Source organism: Telopea speciosissima, chromosome 9 (assembly GCF_018873765.1).
Source record: "Telopea speciosissima isolate NSW1024214 ecotype Mountain lineage chromosome 9, Tspe_v1, whole genome shotgun sequence".
NCBI classification, from domain to species: Eukaryota; Viridiplantae; Streptophyta; class Magnoliopsida; order Proteales; family Proteaceae; genus Telopea; species Telopea speciosissima.
In genome coordinates, this window is record NC_057924.1 from 41,906,814 (window position 1) to 41,917,666 (window position 10,853).

The following is a 10,853-nucleotide window of genomic DNA, read 5'->3' on the forward strand; positions in this document are numbered from 1 at the left end:
ATGGATGGTTAACTGAGAATTCATCAATCAACAAGATTTGAACTATCTAATCAGTAAATCCTATTTAACCAAATCATTTCAACTCTGATCTTATCTGTATTACCTTTCCTTGATGTCTGTCTATATTTTAAAGCACATCCACTAACAACCATAATATCAATTGCCTCCCCTGCTTTATCAAACTAATTACATACAGACCCCCTACCATTAGTTAAGAGCTGTTAAGCGATGATGTCAACAGTTTAATATTTTTTAAAAGACATTTTTGCCATTATTAGTGGGTGAAGTACCTAATCTACCCTTCCAATTAAAACACTCACAAACCCTTCTTCTTCCTCACACTCAGACGACAAACTTGGAGAACAACCTCTCTACCCTCTTTCATTTTTCCGATTTTCATTCTGAAACCCTTACTCCATCATCGCTGAACCATTCCACCTCCACCTTCTGCCTTTCCAAAAGAAAACCTAACCTATTCGTCTCACCATCTCCACCTTCTAATCCACTGACCAAACATCTTCTTTCTCTATTTTTCTCCCCACCAAAAACCCATTTCTCTCATCCTCCACTGGTCTTCCAAAACCCACTGATCAAAACCCCTACCCATTATGACCGAACCCATTACTAACCTACCATTTCCATTCCACTGTTGCTAAAATCGCCTTTCCATTATTCACCTTCTATTCTCTTCTATATTTACCAGCTATTACACCATTACCGTGGTGTTTCCGTGATCATACAAACCTATAACCCATTCTTCCCCTGTCTTTCTTCTATTCGATTTCCTCACCTTCGATGTATCTGACCCCAACTGTAGGAAGAAACAGCCATGGTCGTCCTCCCTGAAGCAGCCATGGTACAATCGACGAAAATAATTTCAGGATTCATGGCAGCTTAGATCATCTTAGGGAAGAAGTGATTCGAACCATTCGATTTTGGCGACTGTGAGAGGGGTAACATTAATTCTTCATCACGGTACCAACCTGGGGAGCTTAGGGAAACCCTCTGACTTTTTCATTGTTGCTGCTCCACCTCCATCGGATTAACCACGATTGAACCTCAACGTTTTTGCCATTGCAATTCCTATGACTTCTGTTTAATTTTATTTGTTTGTGTTGGTCTGTAATATGAATCCCCACCCTTGTTTTTTATTTTGTTCGTCGTACCATTCTGCCCGTGACTGACCTTCGTCGATCTTCTGCCACCAAACTGCATTGCAAGCACATACCCGGATCAAAGAAGACCAATCCCCATTGCCAAATTTGAAGTTTGCCACAGCTTCAGGGTGGAAGAAATGGTTGGGTACTGGTTTTCACAACGTTTTTCTTCTTGGGTTTCTTCGTGGTGGCCGTCGTCGCTACCGTTGTTAGTGGTGTTGTGGTGATTGTTTCCAGTGCCGCTTGTTCTGGCGACATTGTTTTGGGTGCTTGGGAAGTGAAGGACGATAGGTGCTTCTTCGTCTTAGGGGAGTAGAGTGTGCGTTTAAGAAATGATTTAGGTAAGGGTTTTTTATGTTTTAGTGAGTGTAAAGGGTATTTTGGTCGAAATAATTTCAAAGATTAACACCGTTCAAAAATGGGTAACGATTGACATTATGATAGTTAGTGGGTGTACTTTAAAATATAGGCAAACGTCACGGGGTGGCACTGATAATTTCCCTTTGTTTTTTTTCTAGACTACCTTTCCTAGTTTGCAGTTTGCACCTCATCTCCTTTCATTTTTTATTAAAAAAATTGGAAGAAAGTTCTTTATGAGGTAACTCATATAAAATGAAATCCTAACCCCATGATGCCAACACACACACTCTCATTGCCCCCGCACACGCACACAGCCACACCCATAGAGTACATCGACCAAAAAAAAATTCAGATCCTTTCTTTCTTTCTTTCTTTTTTGTGGGGGGGGGGGGGAGGGATAGGCACACAGCCCATGTGGAGTGAGCTAGCGGGCTGCATCAATGGGGCTATGAGATGGGACATCATACAAAAGGGGCATGAGAGTCATTTCAAAAGAGGAAGAGAGAGATAGACACAATAGGTGCTAGCTTACGGTATACTAGCATTAGGCCCAACCTTTTTGAAAGTATATATTGGGGTGGCTGATGATTTAAAGCAGGATCTATCTCCCGACAAAATGAAGTGTTCCTTTCTGATTTGAGCTTATCGAGATCGATTCGGGTGAAAGTTTATCTCTTTTTTTAAAGGGAAAAAGAAGACTAACTGTTCATGTGGATTTATCTCTCAGTCTCAGTGAAATTTAAAAAAAAAATCTCATTCAAACAAATCATCATAAATGCGCTCTTATTGGCCCTGTGTCGGTGCAGGCGTTACACAACCAGACAACGATTTCTTGCCCTTCTTAAATTAAATTCCAATGATGACTAAATACACATAAAAAGCGCTCACCAATGGGTGAGTGACACATGGCAGAGGAGATCGAATCAGACCAGGAACAGTAATAAAAGCCACCGTGATTCATTGAGATCCAAAACTTCCCATAACAGGAACATTCCTATTGGGATCGGATTCGTTTTAAGGAAAGGAAACCACCTACATGGAAACCTTCCCTATTAAGACTCTCTGCGTATATCTCCTACTATCAAGGACTCTCACAAGGATTCAGCTTCCTTCCCATGATCTTCACTTAGAAATTGGATTACTCCACCAACTATCCTATAAATAAGGAGTAAAGCATTAGATAAAACACATTCAATTTCATGTAGGAATTCTCTCAAGTTATTGCTCTTTTAGCATTCCTATTGTTGCTCTGGTTTTAACTTAAGCATCGGAGAATCAATTCCAGAGCCCATTCTAGTCATCTAGGCTATTTTACATTCTGATTCATTGTGTACAGGTCTCCCGTCAAGGCAGATTTCAACTACAATAATGACTATGGATGGTCTAGATTGGTACAATCATAGTTCTAAATCTCACCAAGATCTCATGGTGTCGATCCACCACTTGTTGGGAGTTGGAACATGGGAGACTTGAGACGTGGAAGACTAGGGTGCCTATGACTTATTTATTATTGTTTATTGTACTTGGGAGAATGGTGTCTATGACTTATGTATTATTGTTCACTGTAGGTTGAAGTAGAAACTTTAAGTTTGTAAATATTGCTTTAATAATTATTCAATATTATGTGTCTTCATCCATTATTGCATAATTTACTTGTTTTACTTGTCAAATATGTTTCATATCATTCAAACAATGTGTAGAAAAGACAATATTACATTAAGAGTTCGGCCTTCACTCCCTACCAAGGGTACACATTCAAAACATCAAATTGGAGGGGTTTTTTTTTCAATTTAAATATTTAAATATGTTTATCAAACCTATAACAAGCTTCCCTAAAGTTTCGGAGCAAACTATGACCATTTGCCCACTGAAATATCATTCCGGAACAAAAAAAAAAAATGCACAAACTCATCTAAGATCTCAGTCATCTCGACCTGGTCGAGACAAGTTTTTGAACCTTGGGTACAACAATTCAGATCGTCCACGGCCCAGCTGCCCGTAGCGGCATGTATGACACAGACTGCGTCATGTGCAATGACCACCTTACCCCCGCTCGGGCAAGGCGTTTGGGCAGGGGAAAGGCGGTCTTTGCGCGCGCGGCTCAGTCTGTGCCGCACAAACCGCTATGGACAGCGCGCCATAGAGGATCTGGATCCTGGGTACATGGACCTTAGGCATGACCAATCTAGATTGTTACTTGTTATTATTATTTTTTGGGTTTTCTTCAAATGCCCCCCTGAAAAAGGCCAAACTTACAATTGCCCACCTGAACCTTCACTAATTCCACGTGCACCCCTGCTTCCAAACTAAGTACCACTATAGTCCCTCTCGTTAGACAGATCCGTTATGTTATAACGAATCCTAGTTTTTGAACATTTATGGACCATTCTACCCCTTGATAGGGTAGAATGACCCATTTGACCACACTTAAGCATATGACCTTTAGAGCAAGGCAAAAGAGGGAATCGAGCTTTAGGTCTGGAACTCAACCCTACAACTCATTTAACCCCCAAACCCTAGCTATCTTCTCTCTTGGCGATTGGCCACAATAATGCTTCCCGTGACCATCATGCTTGCCGTGACCACCCCGCTTGCCGTGACCACTATGCTTACCGCTGCGACTAAGAGGACCTGAGACTGAGTGCACATTGCAGCTGGGACCTGCTACTTGAGAGGACAAACTAGTATTGTGCGGCTTGTCAACCCCCCATCCCAATAAAGGATAAATTACAAGAAAAATGGGTGACTGGGACGACAAGTGTCATCCCAATACTACTAGGATCACAGATACAGTGTCCTGATCCGTAGCCTACCCAATATCGAGGCCTGATGATGTCAGGGTACGTAAACCAATGGAGAAATCATTTCAAAATAAAGAGATTAAATTCAACGAAAGCGTAAATCATTTTAAAATCGAATAAATACAAGGTGTCGGTTCACTAATGGTATCATATATTACAGTTACTATATCCCGTGTTCATCCGGTAGTTTCCATAAGTTTATACATGGAGTCTGTACATGACTAAAGATGGATATAAAAGTAAAGATTTAAATCACGCCACAAGGGCACCCCACTTGGGTGTACATCGATATCCAAGTCCAAGTCACTGGCTCTACTCAATTCGCATCCATAGGAGTTTATCAAGAGATTACCTGCATATCAACTAAAAGAGGTTGTGCAACGGGATTAGCTCCATAAGCTAGTGAGAGAGCAAAGGGGAATGCACATACACGCAAACATATAATTTGAAATCAACCCATGATGCATGCATATGTTAGATTTATTTTCCACCTAGAACACAATTCTAAGTCAAGTGTATGCTACTATGACAACTCGGGAGACACTGTGGGTTACTTAACTTATCGTCACAATGAAACCTCAGTTATCACAAGGGAGCCTACGCCGGTCGAAGCCATCAGACCACCCAGTGGCAAACCCCGATAGTCATCACTACCTCTGATTTGGCCTCTCTCCCCCGCAGGCAACAGGTGCTCAGACTATCCAACACATAAACCCCTGTTGGTAAGGGTCGTAGCATAACGGAACAAGAATCCTAACCACAGATATACTACATGCAAGTCCTATCATCCTGAGAGGTATTCCGGGTGCATAACCGTCCCATTCCATCTAGTACTCGGGTACCAGCACGACACGACGCATATAGGGCAGGATGACAGTCAACATATTTTACAATTATTCCTGGGGTTTTGGTATCGGTACACCCGGCACCGTACCCCGATACAATAATGAACCTTTAACACATCACATTCGTACTAGTTCATAATCAAGATAGATAATGCAATGCGCAAGATGCTTGTAAATCATATAATAGTATGATACTGAGTATTTAATAGATATTCAAGCCCAAACAAATCACTCAAAAACCCACTCACCTATCTCGGGTATCACCTGGCATGGTTGACATGAATCTCACCGGGGCACATTCTTTCCATCAAGTTGGGTAGCCTAAGAATGTGAGAGTAAGTGTTAAAAGATGTATAGAGGGGTCCTATGTTATGCCCCCAAAGTTAAAGTTGGGTTTTAAACAAGACACCACGGACAGACTCATGGACGGAACCAATAGGGTGAGTCCGTCCCTGACTCTGTTCAAGCCAACAGGTCAAAATATGAGGGTCGGATCCACGGATGGAACTTCCACCTGAATCCATTCCTGCATCCGTTCAAACCCTGAGACACACCCGAGAGTGAACGGAACTACGGATGGAACCTCTTTATAAATCTGTCCTTGCATCCGTTCGATCCCTAAGACATTCCCGAGAGGGAACGGACCCACAGATAGAGGCAATAGAGTAAATCCGTTCCTGGCTCCACTCGAACCAGTTACCAAAATACACTGGACGGACTTACTGAAGGAACCACGACGATGGCTCCGTTCGTGCATCCGTCGGGGTTCTTTCTGAGATTTCTTAAGGTTTTCTCCTCCATCTTGGAACCTGGAGTTGACATGGCCCTCAGGGTCATGGAGTGGTGTCATAGGTCTCCCTATGGTCACTAGAACCTAGTCCTACCTCATGGATCCAAGATCGCATAAGGATCTAACTCCTATTTTGGTCCAATATAGGGCTTGGGGCTTGAAAAGCATAAAATCAGCAACCATGGCTGCAGGGTGGTTGATAGGAGCCTACATTAGAGCTTAGTCTTCATTAATAGAGCCCCATTCAAGGGCTGAGCTCCACCTTGAGTCCCAAATGGAACCCTAGGTCAGCCCTACCTTAATAAACCTACTCAAACTCAAGAATAGATGGAGAAGAGGGAGGTACCATGAGATGGAACATACCTTGGTGAGTGGAGCTCAAACCCCAACTCCAGCCAGCCTTGAAGATCTGCCTCCTCTCTCCTGCTTTCCTTTTGCTTCTTTTCTTCAATCCTTGTCCGGAAAGCAAGAGGAGAGAAGGTAGGGTAGCAAGACCCCTCTTGCTTCCCCTTCCAGCTCCTTCCTTCGCCTCCCATTCCTCTTCCTTACTTCTTCTTCTTCTTCCTTTCTTCTTCTCCTCCACGGTTTGGCTTGGAGGGGGAGAGATGGGAGAATCTTGGGTTGAGCACTCTCTTTTAAAGATAAAAAGAAGGGGCCTTAGGGCTTGTTTTCTTATGTGCCCCAAAGACTAAGAATGGTCCTTTAGGTTTAAGTGGGCCTTAAGGCCTGTTTGCTAAAGTCATAGACCCTATTAGGTCCAACTAGTTAGGGCACGTTTGGCCTAGCCTAGGGTCCTATAAAAGCATTTTAGTTCTAGGGCTGGTTTGGCTCAAGTTAATCAAAGAATCCATTATTCATTTTAATTAAGTCCTGTGGGCCCATATTTATGGCCCAACAACCTCTAAGAAGGTAAGGGTGGGGGTCCATCTTGTCCGAGGACCTAGTTACTGTGTCTGGAGCACGGGGACATGGGTCCCACATGAAAATACATCAAAAGGGCAAGAAACAGTATGGACAGGTCCACGAATGGAACCAGTCTGGTGAGTCCATTCATGACTACTTTGTTGCTATAAGGGCCCAAACCACAAGGAAAGTTGCAGGGCTTTGACCCACACTTCCAAAACTCCAAATGGGATATGTATAATAGAATTTGGGGTTCAATTTTACCCATGGTGGGGTCCAACCGCCCATCAAGGTGTGAACACAATTACTTGTGTCCGAGCCTCCCCCTGGACTATTAGGGTTCAAGGTCATAGGTGTTGATCATTAGCATCGTGGCATCACCCATTAGTAAAAGTCCAATTTGACCCGGGGTATTAGGGTGTATTTCGTATGCGGGTGTAACATTCCCCCAACCTTATAAAAATTTCGTCTTTGAAATTTGACGCGTCTAAGGATTTCAATGGATGAGGACCATTAAATAACAACACCTCCTTCTCAACCACTACACGGACTAAGTCAGAGGTCCGGTCAAAGCGGGGCAGTGCCTACATAGCACGGCAAGTCAGGACTTACAATTTCTCTTCTTTACAGAATCGCATCACCACAGGGGGTGTGGTTCATGGAAATCAGGGGCTCAATTGGATTAAGAGTCGACGCTTAAAATAACCCAGGAAAAATAGGGCCTCAAACACTAGGTTAAGCCATAAAGAACAATAGGTACCTTTGGTCTTCCAGATCAGGTCAGTATTACACTCTGGTCATCCTTGAGTTACAGCATTTAACTTTATCTAGTCCTTAACATAGGGTTCATATTCTGAATGCTTTCACTTCGGATCATTTCATTACCTAACCCAACTTTAGAATGATTTGGAATATTGATGGAATCTCCTATTGTTCACTCCCAATACAAAGGGAATGCATTTGGTGACCCATTACTCCATTCATATTTGTTGTTGGAGAAGGTCCTGTTACATCCTTCAGTTCCAGTCTTCACAACCTCATAGATCTACAACTTGACCAACCAACAGAAAGAAAATCCATATTAGCCCTCTTTCAAGAACTAAACAATCTCTTACTAGTCTCGGTGTAAGTCATCTCTTCGAAGCAGGCCCTGCCAATTAACCTACCCGTGACCTACCCAGGCCAACATCAAATTTATTGACTACTAACCCACAATTAACTTGATCAAGATCAGGACTCGAACTAGCTAACATAGTAAGATTGAGGTAAGGTCATACTAGCAGTGCAGGAAAACCATCCTAGTTAAACATTTAAGGATTAAGGGAGGTGCCCATTTGGTTTCATATTTCACGCATATATAAGTACAAAATAACTCCAAAAGAATATATTCACATCCCTAAGGATGTACCCGCCAAATAAGGCTAATGCATGATAGAAGGAAAATCTCGAGTACAACACACTAGGGGTTTTGGACCAAAAGATATTTAAACATAGATGGATCAGATCTAAACACAGGTCACCACCCGGGTATGGGTCCGATAGAGACTCTATAAAAATGGAGGAACCCAAAATCAGTAATCCATTCACATTTTGGGGTCCACATTATAAACCTCACTATTTCCATGCTCAAGGTCATTTACCAATTCAAAATACAATTTGGCACTCTATCCATAGCTCTAGTTGAAGGTTTGGATGATCTAAGTTAGAAATTCAACTTAGGGGTGCTACTAACTTGGGAGATTTCATGAGTGGCTTTCACTTGTATAAGGTCTCCTTTAATCGCTTAAACTAAGTTATTTACAATAACAAGCCTGATATTAGGTCATTACCTTTCTTACTCTGTCTGGCCACAAATTTGGATTCTATACGTTCATTAAGGTTTCTACACTGTATAGGTTTGGTCTCCTTCTACTCTTAAGCTAAGCGGGTTAATAATACTTATCTCACACTTGGTTCCTTATCCTATGACTCGAATTCGAAATGGATGAACTCCACCCCATTCTAAGTTCCTACTGAAAATATTTGGTTCAAGAGTAGTGAACAGGGTTCGGGCTTCTTAATTAATATAGGTTTCTTGACCACGAGGCTTAAGGATTTTCATCCTCAAGACAATCATTCCCTCTGATATAAGATGGAAGCCACAACACATACTAATATCTGTCATTCCCTACTAGCTTGCCCAGCTGATGTAGGCCCCAACATTTGATCTTACACCAAGGAATAGGGATCAAACAATTTCATAAGTAGATCACTGGACATGGGTGTAGATTCAAGGCATATTCATATAGTTATCACACATAGGTATGACCACAAGGTTTCAAAAGATTGGGCTTAAATTCCCAAAAGAATATGGACAGACTCACGGAAGGAATCATTGTTGTGAGTCCATTCGTGGCTCCATCACAAAACAGGCAGGACGGATTCTGTAACGTGAATCTGTTAGTTCGTCCGTTCTCAGAGAGCTTGGTTTGGTAAAAATACCGAAATGAACGAAACTACGGACGGAATCTCGATGGTGGATCCGTTCGATGTTCCGTACAGTCCTAGGAACCAAAAATTACAATTTTGTGCTAGACGGATTCACGGACGGAATCACGATGGTGAATCCATTCGTGCGTCCGTTCGCTAAATTTTATAAAAACACAGCCACGAGTTTTTCAAACTCATTTTGGCTCCAAAGGGTGAGGACGGAACCGCAGCGCAAAGGCTCTCCAAGGGACTTCCGTTTGCGCCTTCCTTGCCCTCTTTTGGTGATTTTAGTGACTCAAGGCCTCAAGGTCGATCTCCGTTGCCCCTAGATAAGGGATCTTTCCCTACATCCCTCTTTCTTTCCTTCTTTTTTTCTCCTCTCTAGGGTTTCGGTTGTCTTTCAAGTTTCTTCCTCTTTTCCACCGATTAGGGATATTCATTTTAAGTTTGTGATTATATTTTGCTTTAATTTGCATTTTCATAGCCATGTAAACACCAAAACCATGCCAAAACTCTATTGGGGCTAGGGTTTTTCAATTGAATCAAGCCCTAATCGATCAATGCCACTATTTTAGTAAAAAATTTTTTTGGATACATAATGTGTTTTGATTGAGTTTAAAATTCCTTCCAAGGAACTCTAGAGATTATTTGTCAAGTTTACAATGCTTAGTTGAATTATTTCAATTGTTTCTTAGTAATGGTTGGGATGGATTCTTGAATTCTCACTGTTTTGGGAAAAACATCCAAGGCATGACTAATTCCATTGTATGCCCTAAAATTTCATGGAAAAATAATTCATTAGCACATCCTCAAATATATTTATTTATTTGTGTGGTTACTAGAATAGAACTTGAGGTTCATCCCCTTCCCTTTTTCTCTTTCACATCCAATCTTTGTTACTTGTTGGGGTTTTCATTTAATCAAGTCACTTGTTTGATATTTAATTGGGGGTATGGGGTAACTAAGAGCATAGGTTGTTTCTATAATTCACATCCCCTCATATCCATGTTCTAGGAATTTATATATATCTTATCTCTTTCTCCAAGTTAATCATACTTCCCAATGGTGGTTATATCTTGTCTAATTATTGTGTAACCTTTCTCATCTAAGAAATTCCCACATAACACATGTACTTGCATCTATAAATGTACACACCAATCTTATCTTGTTTATTTAAGTTTGGCTCAATTATTATTGTCTTTTGGTGGCCTCTTATGTGTAGGGATTACCCATGGCTCCACGCAGGCGAAATGATCTAGCCATTGTGCCAGCCCCTCCCCTCACCTTCAATGTTGGGCGATTTACATCTGTAGAAACTGAGGGCATTTACCGAGAGCATCTCCATGATAGGAAAATTTTAGTGAAGAAAGATGCCATGGTGGAGGAATTGATTGCATTCAAGGTGGGGATTAGATTCAGCAAATTGAGGTGGAGCAGCATGTTGACCAACCCAGACTTCTACTATCCCACACTGGTCAGGGAGTTTTACTCCAACTTGGTGCTAGTCAATGAGGATGGAGAGGGCATT